The following is an 18774-nucleotide window of genomic DNA, read 5'->3' as shown; positions in this document are numbered from 1 at the left end:
GTGAGGGCACCGCGAGCTTCTGAGTGTAGGGGAATGGCAGCACAGCATTCTGGGCCAATCATGGTGCACACCCCCTCCTCTGGCGTGTGCATCTGCTCAAGAACAAACCGATTTTGTGCCACCATGAGAGATGTTGCGTGCAACTGGTCGTGGATAAAGCCAAGTGCCCCGATGGAGTAATTGATAAAGCGTTGTTGGTTGTACCATATATAGTTGATCCATGCAGTGTTATGATTTATCTGTACACTTGGAAAAAGGATAGATTCGATCCCACTTCCCAAAGCGCCCATTGCTTTGAAGCAGTCTGGGACGCCTACTGGAGTCCCACCAAAGTCCAGGTGAATGGCTATGTCAGAGGCCCAGTCTCAGTAGTTCATGGTTCCCGTATCCTGAATATACTGGGTCCAGAGGGCAGTGTCACACCTGCCACTCTGGCAGGAGAGTCTTCCTCACCTGGTCACCCCCACAGTACCAGAAAATGTCAGCAAGAGGCAAAGTCCCTTCTCCTAGGTTGGGCAAGAAGATAAGAGCTATGCTGGCATTAATGCACGAGTAGTCAGAAGTTATGTTACAAGGTGAACGCATGGTTATACTCAAACTGTCTATGGGTAGGGAAGCGTTACAGCGGGTGGTCAACTTTCCCATGGGGTAGGTCCCATGGTGCAAGCACAAGCAGAAGTGGAAAGTGGAGCATCAGATCACCGCGTACAGGCAGAAACCTGGATCCCTCTGTCTGAACGAGCTGAAACCCAAAGTTAGAGCTGATATTCTGCATCCAGGAGAACCCAAAGGCAACTGAAATAGCCCCAAGCAGACAAACAGTAGGAAAGTCCTCAGTGTAGGGCTCATTGAGGCATTCACCTAGGTTCCCCAGGGGATGCATAAAGTGAGGGCTCCACCCTGGCGTAGGTTAGAGCACGTGGCTTTAGAGCGGAAAAAGGACAGCCAAACCGGGTGCTCTATGGCGGCCGTGTGTTCACTGCGAGAGACGCCAATGGTGCACCATGGGAAAATACTTTTAAACGTGTCATTGTAGGAGCACCAGGCCATTTTGGGAGCACCTATGATTTTAATGTGCCCAATTTGCACTTCAGCATGATCAGGATTCATGAAATATGTGGCCAGATGAGGACTTCCCTGAATTAGTGATTCATTGTGAGCCTGTTTCAAAGGGCCAACGCACAAATGAAATTTGCACGCTGTGTCAGGATCAAGTGGCGGGAGGAATTTCACCAATGTTGTGGGTAGAGTGTAATTTTTTCGTATGGGGAGTCATCTGCCTGCCACGGGCTTCCTCTTCCGGGCCCATGTCTGTGACCAGCCGCATGACCACACAGTATGTCTGACTCATGCCAAGGGAACTTTAGGCGTAGCAGGGCTGGCTCAGACACAGAACTAACATTCGTGAGCGCTGTCATATTGTGTGAGTTCACAACTGCAGGGGAGGTAGCAGCGTAAAAGACAACAATTAGTGCAACTATACAAGCAAAGCCGGTGGCCACCCAGGTGGTTGATACCATCATATCTGACACCGTGCGTTTGTTAAGTAGTGGCCTGCCATGGCCTGATTCCATATTGGGTGGGGGCTGGTGACTCATGGGTTTCACTGGGCAGAGTGATGGTCTGCCCTTATACTTTTATCCAAAGCACTTTACAGTGGGTCTCATTCACCTGTTCACACACACACTCACACACCAATGGTAACAGAGCTGCCATGCAAGGCGTTGACTTGCCATCAGGAGCAACTTGGGGTTCAGTGTCTTGTCCAAGGATACTTCGGTATGTGGAGTCACGTGGGCTGGGAATCGAACCGCCAACCCTATGATTGGTGGATAACCCGCTCTACCACCTGAGCCACAGCTGCCCAGAGTGGGTGGAGTGAGCCTGAAGGCATGCTTTGCAGGGTTTGGTCACTTACTATGGGTATATCATCTAAGGTGACCAGAACGTCTAAATCTAAGGTCGGAAAAAGGGTCTCGGTTGGGCCCACTATGCCTTGTATAACTTGGGTTATTCTTGAGCAGGTCTCTTCATTGTTCAGAAGGGAATCCACAGGGATATTTGTCACACTCTGTGCACTGTCAGGAGCCGCAGGAGGTTCGTGCTCGGGGGAGGACGCCGGTGTGGTTGGTGTAGTGTCACTTGTTATTTATTCTTGAGACAGCTTGGCAGCCCTACGCTTGGTTTGGGCACGTGTCCCTTGTGCGGGGCTCAGTTGCTCGTTGGGTTCACTTTCATTGTCGGAACATACTTTTGTGGATTTCAGCGAGGTCCGCTGCTCTCCCTGCCTGGAAATGGAGGCTTCCCCCTCCTCCCTTGGACGTAGCAGGGGTCCTTTCCCTGCTCCTCAACTACAGTGGTTTAAGTGAAACCAATGGTCTTTGCCCATGACTTTTACTGCCTTTGGGGTAGCTGCAACCACTGTAAAGGGACCGTCCCTCCTGTGGTCAAAGACGCCTTTCCTTTTGAAGACACGTACCGTATGTACACTTTGTCACCTGGCTCCACCAGTCTTTCTGGAGTCACATCCTCTCCTCCGTGGATTGCCTCCTACACCTGCGAATATAGTTCTCTGTGTATCTGGGTTAGACCACATATGTATTCCTGCATTTCGTCTTCTAATTGTTCTAGGGATGGCCCTTTGTAGGGACCATGGGTAAATGCCATTGGCATGGGGTGGCCTGTGAGCATCTCATGCGGGGTTAAGTGAGTAATGTGGTTAATCTGTGGCCGCATTTTCATCAGGGCTAACGGCAGGGCCTGTACCCAATTTAAACGATAACTCTCCCAAATTTTTGCTAGTTTGCTTTTTAGTACCCCGTTTGCCAGTTTTACCATTCCTTGCGACTGGGAGTGATACACACATCCCAACCTATGGTCCGTACACAAGGCTATTGCAACTGCCTCAATTGTTTTATTCACAAAGTGGGCAACATTGTCCGAGCTTAAATAATCTGGGATGCCAAACCTCGGTATAACCTCTCTATAGAGAAATTTGGCAGCTGTCTCTGCATCCTCCATCTCTGTAGCAGTGGCCTCAACCCACCGACTAAACCGGTCTTCTATTACCAAAATGTACCTTTCCTCCCTTTCCTATTTTCGGCCCCCATATTCACGTAGTCCATCATTAGATGCCGGAAGGGACCCATCGGTTCTGGTATGTGCCCGATAGGGGCAGTGAAATTTTTCCTGACATTATTTTTGATACATATTTCACAGTTATTGAGGGCATGATCGACTGCACTGGCTAGATACAGCGACCACCAATCCTTGCAAATTTTCCGTATATCTTCAGCTCTGTGGGTATCGGCTAGACCATTTGCGTTTTTGATTAACATTGGAAGAAAGCTCGCCGGGGCCACACACAGCCCTTTGACACTATGCCACAACCCCGTACCTTTCTCCTTCATTGTCCAGCGCTTTATCCATGTAGATATCTCTGCCACCCTTGCTGTATTTTGTAACTCTACCAGGTGTGAATTTCTTTCTTTGAGGTGACATTCACCTACTTCCCCCGGGTTAATCAGGGCCATCATTTGAGTGGGCCCTACTGCAGCTTTCTTTGCTGCCTCGTCAGCAACCGTGTTACCCCTAGTACCAAAAGAATCATCAGTTTTGTGCGCTTTACATTTGACTATGGCTAGCTTAGTGGGTAGTGACATCGCATGTAGTAAGTCCAAAATAGCTGCCCCGTGTGTTATGGTTGAGCCATCAGTGTGTTGAAACCCTCTCTATGCCCAGATGGGCCCAAATATGTGACAGACCCCATGAGCGTATGCTGAATCCGTATAGATAGTGCATTTTTGCCGCTCCTAATTTACACGCTGCCGTCAATACCCTTATCTCGGCCAGCTGAGCATTACAGGGTTGTGGGAGGGGAACGCTCATCACCTTAACGGGTTACTTTTAGCTTCAATTACTGAATATCCTGCTTTGTTGCCTGTATTAGTACGGAAGCAGGACCCGTCTACAAAAAACATGTATTGGGCGTCTGCTAGAGTTTGATTCTCCGGATCAGCTCGTGCTTTTAGAAATTTTTCTGATTCCGACATGCACTCATGGGGAGTGCCGTCCAAAGGAGTTACCATCTTATCTGCCAGATTGACTGTGGTGCAGCGCTCAATGGTTAACTCTGGTGCCGATAATATAGTCATACCCCGTTTGATGAGAATTTGTCATGACAAACATATGACTTGTCAAAAGGGCGTATAACGCATGTGTAGTGTACAGTGTTACGGGATGTCCCATCGTAATTGACACTTTCTGGTACGCAAATGCGGTGGCTGCCAAAGATCGATAACAGGGAGGCATTCCCTTTTCTACAAACGTGGTGCTATAATATGCTGTCGCCTGCTTGTCCATTCCATGCTGTTGCTGTGTTACAACTGCTGATGCATATCCCCGTTTCTCAGAGACATATAGGTGAAATGGCTTACTGTAATCTGGGTTAGCTAAAGCGGGCGCAGTCATTAGTGCACTTTTGATATTGGCAAAGGTGGCTAGTCCTTCAGAAGTCCAGACAAGGGGAGCATATGACTGTGACTGATCGGCTGCCTTAATAATATCCCTTAAAGGTTGGACCCTTAGAGCGAACTCACACCCACAGTCTGCTAAATACTGCCATTCCTGAAAAAGCTAACATCTGTCACATGGTTTGTGTTTGTGGTGCTTTGCTTATAGCTTACAAATGTTTTGGTGAGATAGTGCGGCTTTCCCCATCTAGTACTCGGCCCAAATATTCCACCTTTTGTTTACAGAATTTAAATTTTTCCTTGCTTATCTTATGCCCATTTTCAGTGAGCATTGTCAATATCTTTAGTGAATCTTGTTGGCATTGTTCCTTGGACGGGCTGCAGACCAAAAGATCGTTGTCGTATTGCAGCACTGTGCTCTGGCAGGCCAGGGCTGTGAGATCACGAGCTAGCACCTGATTAAATATTGACGGGCTCTCACAATATCCCTGTGGAAACCAGGTGTAGGTGTATTGTTGTCACTCATAAATAAACGCAAAAAGGTGTTGAGAATCTGGATGGAGGGGTACGCTAAAAAAAGGCGGAGCATAACTCTGTCACAGTATACCATTTAGTCCCTTGTGGTATGTTGGACAGAAGGGTGTGTGGATCAGGTACCACAGGTATTTCTGGTATTGCAACTTGGTTTACGGCACTTAAATCATGTACCAGCCTCCATTTATCTGACTCTGGTTTCTTTACAGGGAAAATGGATGTGTTGCACTGGCTCCTGGTGGAGATTAGTACTCCGGCCTCTATCAGCCACGTATTGTAGGTCTTGTACCCTCCCTAGCTTGTGCGACTAAAGGATACATTTATTCATTTAGCAGACGCTTTTATCCAAAGCTACTGAATACTGTTTTTGACATGGCTATCTTATATTTTCTTTGACCTTTATCTTTGCTAAGCCTGCTGATTTAACCATCCCTTCGTCCATCAGGTGCTTTGTCCACAACCTTTCAGGTACTGTCTTTAAAAACTCTTCTTCTTTCTGTTCCCCTTCTATCTCCACCACTGCCATCTGGTGTCCCCTGTGCCCTAATTCTGAATATATACTGACATTTGTCGCAACAGTGGGGTCAACAGCTACCACAGAAATGCGTATGTACTGTCCATCCATTCCCTAATCTCCCTTGCCTGTCTTACCATTGGTCCTAAGTCTTTTGATTCAAATTTTTCTGCGACCATGAGAGTGACATGGGGAGCTGCGTCCTCCATCTGGTACCAGTTCATCATCCTGTTTGGAAGCTTTATCATGGCGGCTGTACCTTGCGGGTCGCTCACTATGTCCACTGTCTTGATGTCTACTACTTGTCCTTGTTCCATTTCCTCCCACATCTGAGCAAATTCTTGGTATTCTGCCCCTTTGTCATATTTCATAGTGCAATGCAGAGAATCTTTCCCGGCAGTCAGGACGCATGTACTCGAGCCAGGGTCTCCCTTCCATATACTTTTCCCATAGTTTTGACTTGTTCAGGTGCAACAGTTCCAACTAATATAATATGTCTTTGGCAGAGGGCTTGGCCTTGGGTTCATGCAGGAGAAGGTAGTGCGTTGCTATGGGTTTGGGGAATGTTACCCACAATCCTGTTGCCTCACACTGTATTTGGGCCCCTAGTTTGCACAGGGGATCCCATCCTAACAAGTTGACCGATGTTTTGGGTGAGTACAACAATGGGGCTTGTATAGTTACGCCATCTAGTGTAAGTTCCTCAGGCTCAGTGAATCGTATGATCTGTGTTTTTCCTGAGAAGCCCATGGTTTGAATTGCCATACGGATGAGGGGGAGCTGTGAGCCTTCTTTTCCAATTCTTGAATACGTGGCTCCAGTGTCGATCATATGATTTCATCATTTATTTTATTAAATATAAAAAATCTAAAAGATGCCCGATTGTCACTGTGACTGTAGGTTCTTGTTCTGGGTGCAGTGTGGTGACGTACTGCATCATCTCCCCCCCGGGCTTCTCTAGGCCTCCTCAACTTTGATTGGGGTTTGGCCCTCCATATGGGCCATACATAGGGCCTCCGGGGCGTACTGGGGGCTGCCACAGTTGGTCCAGCCCTTGGTTTCCCTGCATTGGGTTTGGGGCCCTTGGCCCTAGTATTTGGCCTCTTCTTTCTGCTCTGTCCACTCAGTCTCCCCACTTTTGCCTTGCCACATAACGGGAAATTTCTCCACATCCCCAACATCCTTCGGCTGTTAAGTTTCGTCTTTGAGGGAACCCTCCTTGACTATATCCTTTTCCCCTGGCCCCATATTGGGGTCTGGTGTTGTACATATAGTCGGCTGGAGCTGGTTGCATCATTACTGGGACCTGTGAAACTGGAACTTGCAGCTGGATTTGGGCAGCTTGTGGTTGCATCGGGGGGCGGCTGGCTGTGAAGCTACCATCAAGGCAGTTTGTTTGACATTCACTTTTCTTTTTTCTCTTTCTTCTTGTTTGGTCCTAACTATCTCTCCCATCTCTGCCTTGTATCGTTGTGTCATTAATGCCTCTGTAGCGTCCTTAGCTTCCTTTTTCTGTTTTCTGTATTGTTCCATGTGGAGGGTTATGTATGCCATAAAAGGGTTCCATTCCATGGAGCTCATACCTACCACCTCTTCCAGTCTCTTTTGCACCTCCTCTGGGAGGGCCTTCCTTAGCAACATTCTGAACAGACACATGCTTGCTGCCAATTCATCCCATTTTCCACCTGTTTCATCTCTCCATTTATCTTGAAAATCTTGCACAAACTTGGTTATGTTTTCATCATCTTTTAGTTTGATAATTTCCAGTTTCCCCGGATCCATCTTTGTGGGATACATTTCTCTCACCACATCCAATATCTCTTGTCAGTACAACCCAAATGTGACGGGATCATTCATGGGGTCTTTCATCATCCCTTTGAGACTTGCTATATTCATGATCTCTTCCGCTCGACCTTTACCCACCCTATGGCAGAGTATGGCCTTTATGTCTCCAATGGCAAGGTGTTGGCCTGCCATCTTTTCTTTGAACTGGGCGATCCATTTCTTTCCCCCATCACACAGGCTGGGTAGCCATTGAATAAGACCAGTTAAGTCCAGAAAACTCCAGGGTGCATACTGTAGGTCTTTTCCCTTCACTATCAAGGGGCATTGTGCGGTCTTCCAATTTTCCTTTTTGCTCCCTTCCTGATGATGCTGATACTTGGTTGGGGGGTGTAACTGCCCTCTGTCTCGTATTGTCATTCTGGTGTTTTGTTCACCTATCCCTCCCCCCTTTGCCCCCTCCCCCCTTTGCCCCCTCTTCGTCCTCGCTTCCTTCTCCTCCCTCGATCAGGTCCATGTCTGAACTTGTTCTCCTTGTCTCTCTTTTCTTTTGCCCTTGGCGGCTGGTTCAGGGCTTGCACTTTTTCCAGGACTTTGGTAGTGTGTTTCATTGTCTTTAATTGTTCTGCTGTTGTACGGTCTAGTACCTCCTCCATGTCCTGTAGCTTTACCATCCTTTCCTGCTGCATGACGTTTACTGGTCGTATGTTCTCTGCTGCTTCCCAGGTTTTGGTTGTGAGTTCCCCCAGCCTTCTCATTTCTTCCTCCTTATCCACCACCCGATTCTCTAACTGAAGTACTTTTTCTTTCAGTTATTCTCCATTTGCAAATGGGCAGGGGGTAATCATTACCTCCCCTTCCAGGTGGACTACTTGTCCCTGGCCCTTCCTTGATTCACGCTCGTCCTCCATTTCTCTATGCGTTGTTGTGTGGTGTTCTTTCTTGTTGCAGGAACCCTGTCCTGCTCCATTTCTTTCTTCACTTGCTTCGTTCCACTCGATGAGGTCATGCTCACCTCCTTGCGCCTTTCCCTTCAGTCTTGAGTCTGTGGGGCTCCTTTGGGTGTCTCTGGTCTCCTGCACATTCTTTGTCTTTTTTTCTTACCACTGGAGTGCTTGTATATTGATAATTTGGATATCTCTCCCAGTATTCCCGCATGCGGGCGTTTTCCTGTCTGCTGCCCACACCAGGCACCCTAATCAGGTTCTCTTGTTCCCCTGTGGGCCTTCTTCTTCCTCATCTATATCCTCCTGCCATTCCTCCACAGGCCTGCGGAAGCCCCTGAACTGTCCTTTGATTTCTGTCTCAGTAGGTATCCATTCTTCATCCTCTGGTGCCTGCAGCATGTATATTCCAGCTACTGGCGGGCGTGCCCTGGGCTTGGCTTTTGGAGAGTACCGGGGGTGGTGGTTCAGGCTCCCGTAGATTCTTGCACGGTGGCATGGTTCCCTTTATTTCATCTTCTCTCCCCATCTTTTCTGCTACCTTCTTTTTGCTATTGTTTACGCTACAGTAGCATGGCCCTAATTTATCCAGGAAACCTTGCGGCCTCCATTCAGGTAGGGCTGTTTAGCACCTATTGCTGACACAAGATGAGATTTTATTGAATTAGCATAACTGATGGAAAACTGTGTCATTTTGCCAATAATGTCATTATACTCAGAGAAATGCGTCACATGCATTGCCACAGCAGAACGGGTGAGTAGGGCAGATTTGAAGCCGACATCATCCCGAGTAATGTCAGGATTGCCACGGAAAGTTTTAAACACCTCCAATAACCGTTCTGAAAATTCCACTGGGTGCCCCCCTTTCCTCATGGTCATCTCAGCTATTTTATCCCAATCAACTGACATCATTCCTAAAACTTCAAGCAATTCCTGTTTCCTTTCCTTTATGTGCAGTTCTGACCTTCACGTTTTCATTTAAGGCTTTGGACAGAGTATTTGGAAGACACATAGTTAGCACCACGCATGCATCACCATATGTAAACTTGTACATGTCTGAATATTGCTCCAAGTTTTTCAAAAAATCTTATGGATTTGGTGGGGTCAAATTTTCTTAATCACAGCTTCTAGTTAATTTGGATGAAATCCTCTGACCATAGTAGAAGTCAATGGCCCCTCCCCTTCTTCATTATTATGTATGGTAATTGTGGCGTGGACTGGTGCAATGGGAAATCTAACTGTACAGTCAGAGTGTTGACTACTGCTAAATGATTGAGAATTTTTCGCCCAACCCTCACCTGAACCTCGGTTACAAAGCATGGCACCCACAGATCTCCCACTGGTGTTTTTCTCAACTGTACTATTGTTTATCATAAACTGACAAGCAGCCTGTGCTTTATCCAACTCATGAGACAGTGCTTCAACGAATGATCTAAGCATGCTACTGTTAGTTTTAAGTTGTGCGACCTCATTCTGCATTCTGATCTTTTCCTCTTTCCAGATCATTTCACTAGCCTGGTACAATTTTGTAGAAATTACCCCATCACTGAGTCTATTATGAAGCCACGAATTTTCAGCCTCCAGTTCATCTAGGCTTCGCTTTGTTACTTTATACAAGGCAAAAACTGCTTGAAGCGCATTTGCAACTTTTCCTTTATTATTTCTAGGCATTTTTATATAATTTTCAACCCGGGAGATAGCCCGTTCATACGGTTTATCAGCAGCATTCTCTATACTGTCATACACTCCCTGTGAGCCATGCTTGGTGATGTATTTAACAATCAGCTCTTCCAGTCTCAAAACCTTATTGAATTATGTACTGTAATTCAATAGCTATTCACTTATTGTTTCAATAAGAAAACATGTTATCTAGTTACCTTAAGATATCCGTTATCCCATTTATTCACAGCTCTTTTAGCTACATCTGATGGAAACAAACAAAACAGTCACAGTACGTCACTGGCATAATGTTGGCTTGACGTTGGACATTCAATATTTGCAGATGTGCGGAAATTAAGGGACCATCTCTAAAGGTACATACGACATTGGTATACATGGTTCTAACTTCAATAGCATTTGAAGGAATGACTTACAGTTACAAAACCAACTGTAAAGTGTTCATCTAGGTGTCAGGTATGAAGCACACCTTTTAGATTTTTGATATTTAATACAGTAAACTTTTAAATCATATGTAAATTTGCCATGTATTTCATTACTGAATGGGCTCGTACACAAAATATAATATAATTTAAAGCTCACTAGCATTTGAAGGGAATGGCTTACAGTCACAAATCCAAATGTAAAGTATTCATGTAGGTGTCAGCTAGAACGCATACCTTTTAGATTTTTTTTATATTTAACCCTACAATGCATGAACCAAAAAACCTACACAAACTGACATTTTTGGTAACTGAGTGCAATTTTTGAAAACTGTACATAGGGAACTGTGTTTACACATATTTCATAATTTATTTTATTAAAAATCAAAAATCTAAAAGGTGTGCCTTATAGCTGACACCCAGTCGAACACCTTACAGTTGGTTTTGTGACTGTATGTCATTCCCTTCAAATACTATTGAGCTTTAAATTATGGTATATTTTTTGTATGGGACCATTTGTTAGTGAAATTTATGGCAAGTATACACATGATTTCATCATTTATTTTTATTAAATATCAAAAATCTAAAAGATGTGTGTTATAGCTGACACTTAGTCGCACACTTTACATTTGATTTTGTGACTGTAATAATAAAGCAAATGCTTATGAACAAGCAGTGTGTCTACAGAGAGATGACCCTAGAGATGAAAATGGCATGTGGCACTCATATAAAGAACATATGATTGTGCCTACTGTACTTCTCACTCTACTTATTTTGAATGTGCATGGTTTTGACCATTGTGCAAGGGGCAAAGGGGGGGGGGGGGGGTGATAAAAAAATTAAACAGTGAGGATACTGGTCCCTATATCTGCAAGCAATGGTAGATAATTTTTTGCCTGAGTGTGGTGTCTGTGCTCAAAATAATGTTAGAAAGGATGTATCAGCACCAATAGGGCACATGCCAGTGCCATGTAGACATGGAAAGGAGTGTGGGAGGGGAGGAAAAAGATACATATTGGTGATAATAGACAGATTCAGCAGATGGGTAGAAGCAATGTCATCAAAAGACCAGGCTGCAGGAACAGTAATTAAATTCTTGACCAGAGAAATAATACCCATATTTGGTATACCATCACAGATAAGTTCTGACAATAGGCCAGCATTTGTTCAGAGAACAATGAAAACCGTGTTACAGCAGTTGAGAATAAAATAGAGATGTGTGTATCACCCTCAGTCACAAGGGATTGGGTGAAAGAGTGAATGGTACTCTTAAGTCTAAGCTAAATATGATCTGTGCTGACACTAAACTTAACTGGGTAGATGCCTTACCCCTTGCACTAATGAGCTATCGCATGCAGACTAACAGAATTACTAACCTGACACCACATGAAATGCTTACCGGTCGACCTATGCCAGTACCATATTTGAGAGGTCCCTACCAAGGACCGGCCCTAGAACAGTTACAAATGGAACTGACAACTAACTGCTATACATTGTCAAATCTATTCAGAGGAATAAAACAGGGGGCACAGAAAACAAGAAGAAGCACCCTGTGCAGTGATTCCTGAAGACCAGGTGTATCTTAGAGTGTTCAGGGGAAAGTGGAATGAGCCCAGATGGGAAAGACCATACAAAATGACAGCAGCCACCCCAACAGCAGTACAAGTGGAAGGTAGGACTGCTTGGTATCATTTGAATCATTGTACTATTGTATCTAGACTGAGACCTAGAACATGAGCAGAGCAGGTTGCCAAAGGAGAGGAAGGTCCAGCAGCCAATACTTCGAGGACGATCAGGAAGAGGTAAGAGTAGACTTGGATGATGGAGAAAGAGAGCCAGAGGCAGGCCCAAGTCATGAAGAAAGGGGGAAGGAACCAGAACCTCTCCCAGCAGAACCTGAAGGAGAGGTGCCAGAGCCTCTCCAAGCAGTAACTGAAGGAGAAGAGCCAGAACCTGCTTCAATAGGACCTGAGAGAGATTCAGTTGATGTGCCACCTGCTTCTGAGCCTACTGTATTGGCTGAAGGGGAAGGAGATGAACTGTCACCTGTTCCTGCTGAACAAGAGGATGTCTCTTGTGAAAGGGATAACTATGGACGATAATGTGAGAAAGGACAATGAACTGGTGGAGGCATCCCATGATACTTATCCAGACTGGCCTCCTAAGCCAGACTGGATTCCGGAACAGCTGCAGGATGATGCGAATTCTGATTACACAGACATGCAAGCACCCCATTACTCTAGGATGATCTCAATAATGGATACTAGTTCCAGCTCCTCAAGTGAGAAAGAAGAAGCAGTGTGATTAGCCATACCCTGGGTGTAAGTGTTAGCCTAACCTCTCCCCAAGGGTGACCATCTATGATGCGCAAAGTATCTGGATTGAAGAATAACATCTTTTGCTGTAAAACAACTACCATCTAAATGAGAGAAAAGGCTGAGTTTTTATATTTTTTACTCTTTATATTTTCTATTTTTCTAACTGATTGTCATTGATCACATTTTCAAATCACATGATTTAATATTGATTACGAGAAGTTTATTATTGCAATCATTTCTGCGTAATTTAATTTGAAGTTGATTATATTTAAGTGATTATTGGATTTTTGATTCTGTAAAATAACTGTTGTACTCTACACAACTGTGATACCCACAGGCAAGAGCTGAACCATATACATGCACATGCTTTCAACACAATGTTGATTTTTGAGTGTCAGGCTTAGGGAGACAGGATATTTTACTCCTTCCTGGGCAAGTGTGGATGGAGATGTTTGGTCCTGTTCTCTGCAGGAGAGCTATTTCAGGATTTGGTCATTGATAAATGGAGGGAGTGGTAAGGAGTTGATCACTAGTTAGTGTGACATTAAGGGACTGGATCGTGAAGCTGCTCTCTTGAGGTAGGTGGGATTTACTAAGTCCCAAAGGGAGGAATATATAGTATATATTTAAAGTCAATGGTGAATATTAAAAAATAAATCATTGAATGAATCAGTACGTTAAGGTTAAGTAATCGATAGTAAAATCCAATCATGTATGACCAATATATAATGTATTAAAAGAGAAATCAGTATATTAATCAAAGAAACTAAGATAATTTCAGGTCAAGCTGGTAAGATCATTTTGGTGAGATCACTGAACAAATGCAGTGTAGTTACTAATGTATCTTTTAGGCCTATCTTTTAGGCCTACTCCGTCATTTCTCAGAAAAATCATATTCTGTTTTAATCTGTATCTTTTGATGCCAATGAAGTCTTTAGAAGTCTGTTGAAGTGAAAACATTTTAATAAACTAAGCTGACTGAACTTGCGCCATCATAGATATATGAAGAAAGAAACATAACTGTGGTGAATCATGGGAAAATATTACACCACTCATAACTTTTCAACTGCTCAACATCAAATCAAGATCCTTCCTTCTCTTGATTCCCACAAGGTCCCAAGTGTTATTGGTGTAATGAATTTGTGATTTGTCCAAAAGGAAGTCAGCCATTTTGAGTTTAACAAAAAAAATTTTTTGGCTTCCTTTCCTACAAATTTTGTCCATGTAATTTGGAAGACAGCATTGTGAGACTTTTGTCTAAATCCCCTTTGCTGAGCACAATAAGTCACAAATTAGTAAAACTGCTCATAATTTTCTAAGCACTCAACATCCAATCATGATTCTTCTTTCTCTTGATTCCCTGAGAAGGTGCCTAATAGTTTGTAATGTAAAGAAGTTTGTAATGTAAAGTGATTTGCAAATCAGGATGTAAGCCATTTTGAAATCTGATAAGAACTGTTTTTTCACTTCTCCTAAAACATTTGTCCAATACATCAAGAAATTAAGGATCACAGCATCGACCATTCAGAAGAAAACTTGTGTATCATATTTTAATATGTGGAACAGTTTGTCCATAACCTGTAAATGATTTTGACAGCTAAGCCATCAAGCAGGAAGTGATGGCTTATCTCAACAATGCTTTTTATGTATTGACACCAAACTTGACATATATTTAGTGACAAGAATTAAAGTTAACAAACAAGATTTTAATTCATTTGCAACTTGGGCGGGCCACAGAAAACAGAAAGAGTGGCAATATCTCAGGAATGACCTGATGTTTTGTCTTCAAATTTGCGTGATGTTTTGCCTATTCTGATAGTAATCACTGATGCTCCCAATGGCTTCTGGTCTTCTTACTGTTACATCAGGAGACGTATTGTGCTGGTGTGTGTTCTCTCTCTCTCTCTCTCTCTCTCTCTCACCCCCCTCCCCCCGTTTCGCTCTCACAGGTCGCTCCTCCCTAATTGGACATGCTGACATGGTGCACGGGGATTGGAGAGGAGAAGATTGTGCGTCTTTTAAAAAGTAGGAAGAACGTTATGTCAGCAGGAATGCGGATGTGTGGTGTGTCTGTAATTGCGGTGGTACGATTGAGTAGCGAATGTTTTTTTCTTGGTGTTTGAGTGAAATCGCTTGCTTGTTATATTGTGTACAAGTGAAAGAAGTGAGTGGTAGGATATTGTGTTGTGCCTTTCCCCTGTCTTGTCTTATGTTGTGGCTGAGTGTATGCATTATTTTTAAATATATCTTCTATTGTAAATATTTCTTTTATAACTATCACGAAAGCTGTAGGGGTTGAGTGCCGTTTATTTTTGGATCTATCTTTTTGAGTCAGTTAGGGAGACAGATTAGACTCTGTATTTTCTTTTGAAATACGTTTTTTTTTGTTAGGTTATTTAAATTGATACAGGGCAAGATAGCGACTATTCTGTTTATTATTTTGGCCTTGCCCAGCCCTGAAGAGATTTGCTTTCGGATTGATTCTGTTTGTTTTGGATTTTTTTTTCTTTCTTGCAATCATTAAATTTGTAAGATATCGAAGACTTGAAAGACACGTGTGTCAACCTCATTATTTCTGATTATGATTTTTGTTTATACTTTTTATGTTACACCTCGACCCTAGACCGAGGTCGTAACATTACTTATGATTGTTCAAATTACATGCATCAGATTACATTTATTATTATTATTATTATTGTTGTTGTTGTTGTTATTGTTGTTCTTCCTCTTCTTCTTATTATTATTTCTCTTCTTACACTTCCACAAAGGAGTCTAAGGCAGCTAATAGAATGTTTTGTACAATTTTTTAAAAAGAAATTTGGCACAGTGATAGAGGACAGTCTCAGATACCTTCACAGCAATTGTAGTGTACACCACTCAAGCCCTCTAGGCTATTACCAATAGGGCAAATTTGGACATATGTTTACTATAATAATGGTAAAGAGCAGAATGTTGTAGAAACGCGATTCCTTGTGTCAAGCTGATTTCAACAGATACCATGATGTTAATTTTTGCAATATTGGATTTTACACCATTTTGAACTTTTTTAAAAACATTTTTTTCTCCTCTTTTCCCTCAAATTTTGTCCAATCATCAACGAATTGGCATGCACCATTGTGAGACCAGTCCAATAAAAAGTTGTTTCTTAGATTTACAGGATCGGTCATCCATAACATGCAAACCGATTTGATGGCAAACCCAACAGGAAGTGAGGGCATAATGTCAGCAACTGTGTGACATATTTTGAAGAAAATTGTAGATAACTGAAGGACATCATCTTAAGGGTTTCCATGAAGTATAAATTCACCTTTGGGTGTCAATATTATTTACAAATTTGTAAACCTGCTTATATCTTTTGAACTGCTCATCCTAAAATCAAGATTCTTGTCGCTGTTGATTCACTTAAAGGTTCCAAGTGTTGATGATCTAAGGAATTTGTTATTTCTCAATGTTGGCCATTTTATATTTCAACAAAAGCTTTTTTTTTTTTTTTAAACTCCAGAGTCATTTATTTGTCATTTTCACAGTTACACTGGGTACACTGGGCATTGCAATGCTTGGGACGAGGCTCAGGTTTAAATATTGACAGTAAAAACACTTATTGACATGAACAAACACATATTTATCCATAACACACAAACAAATTTGATGGCGAAGTCAACAAACAGGAAGTGAGGGCATATCTCAGCAATGGTGTAATGGATTTAGGGCAGTGAATGCCTTTAGGGGCAACAGCAGCACTAGTTAGGAGCCAGGGCACTGGACATAGCAGGCAATCTTAGGGTCTTAGGCAAGCATAGGTTTTCAAAGGTAGTTTTTTCAGAGGTTACTAAAAGTAGTGTTGTAGATGTGTGTAAATTAGCGAAGGCTGTGGAAGTATTTTGCAAACAATATTCAAAAGCAATTGCAAACTGTATCTGCAATTGCATATCCTAATTGTGGATGCATAAATTGTGACATAATTCGAATGGAAATGCAAATAGTGTAATACCGTTTATATTTTCATTTACATGAACATACAATGTCTGCCAAATTACTATATTGTCTTCATCACTATAAAGGTCACCAGTTCAGTAAGGGACAGTCTAAAAATTGCATGACCTGGAAAACTGTGTAAGATTCTACCAATATTATTGTCTATTGTTTTTTTAAGAGAAAAATAATTACAATTCAACAACTTTTTAACTATAGGAGATACACATGTAAAACACATTTCTTTAAAAAAAATAAAACAAACAGAATTTTTAAAAATCTATATGCTTTTGCAATAATGAACTGTATCCTAATACATTTGGTTTTACATGAGTAACTCTTACAATTAAAAAGTTGTTGAATTTGAAATTATATATATATATATATATATCCCCCCTTATTTTCAAACTTGAGTTGTGCTTGTTGACTTACACCTCTATTTGTTTGCAGAAAAAAATTACCAATGAAAACCACTTTTTCCTTTTTTTTTTTTTATTATTTTTTTTTTTAGTTTTTTTTTTTTTTTTTTTTTTTACAGCATTTTACTGTAGTTGCTAAGACTAACCCTGGGTTTTAAGTGGCACAATAATAATATTTAATTTATATAATACATTAAACTGGGTTTATATAATAATATAATGTTTATATGTACAATCACTCATTTAAAATGTATATCATTAATAATTGTTAATAGAATGTATGCTATTAAAAAATAAATAAATACTCTATTCATATAGAATATTTGGGATAGGTGTAAGCACAGTTGCCCGGGTCATGCAATTTTTTGATGGTCCCTTACTGACTCCATTACTATAAATCACTGGTGAGCTGCGTTTCTGTGAGAGTAGCTTCAGGGGGATTTAACAGGAGAAAAATTTTAAATATATTAATTTGTATTTGGTTCTTGTTAAACTCCAGAGTAAGAGAATATACATTTTGTCCTTTCTGTGTGCTTTTTTTTTTGAGAAATGAATGTCTGGTGATCGCAAGGCAGTCTAAAATGCGGTCGACTGTGAGTGACGTCACTTCCGAATACAAACACGCCCCATAATATACTCCCACCCCCAACACTGATTGACAAGTTTCTGTGCAAGGCATAGGAAATTCAAATGCAAAGGGATTTGTGACTCCGTTTGAATATTGGCAGGCTCCATATGCGACAATGAGAAAGTGAAATAGCAAACAGAGTAATTTCTATTGCTATTTCAATATGACAGGGTGAAAACGTGTAACACACGGGAAATGGAATTGCAAATCAACTTTATGTTTCCATTTGAAATTTGGCAGACACTATACATTCACAATTAATGTATCCACATATAGGAAATTCAAATACAAATTGCAATTGCTTTTGAATATTGTCTCCAAAATGCTTCCATAGAATGTCATGTCCAATGCAACAATGTGCTCTGGACCTATGTCAAAGGCCATGTGGGAATGTAGATTACAGCAGGTTATGTTTGCTGAACTGCTGGATATCCAGGTGGGCTTCATAGATAAATGGAGTAGTTTTGAGGGCAAGGCTGGCCTGTTAGGGCAGGAGGGTATCCATCCCACTCGGGGAAGATGCTGCTCTTATTTCTTGCAGCATAGCACGTAGTCTCAGAACAGGCCTATTTAATCTGTGACAATCCAGAGTCAAGGACAGGGAGCAGACAAGCAGTCTATATAGACCGTCTGCAAGCTGCACTCAGTCATCACTCAGGTTCCACTATATTGAGACTTTGTCTTATCCCTGAGCTAAACAAAAATTTAGAAATTCTCAGAGTTTGTTTTAGTAACCTAATTAATATAAAATTAGATCATACTGAATGCATAGCCAGCACATTTAATCTGAAGCTAGGATCACTTACAAGATCTCTTACATCTAAAGTGATTATTGTTACTGAAACTCTTATTGATCAAGAGTTAAATTTACTATGTTTAACAGAAACGTAGATTAAACCAAATGAGATTAAACCAAATGTAGCATCACACAAAAACCTAGTCATAAATTCAATGCATTAGAAATGCTTTATACTAATATAACACATGCAGCCACAAAAAATACAGTGGGGGAAATAAGTATTGAACGCGTCAACATATTTTTCAGTAAATATATACTACACATCGTGTTTGGAGAAGAAATGGCACTGCACA

Source organism: Ictalurus furcatus, chromosome 21 (assembly GCF_023375685.1).
Source record: "Ictalurus furcatus strain D&B chromosome 21, Billie_1.0, whole genome shotgun sequence".
In the NCBI taxonomy this organism is placed as follows: Eukaryota; Metazoa; Chordata; class Actinopteri; order Siluriformes; family Ictaluridae; genus Ictalurus; species Ictalurus furcatus.
This window is presented reverse-complemented; position numbering follows the sequence as displayed.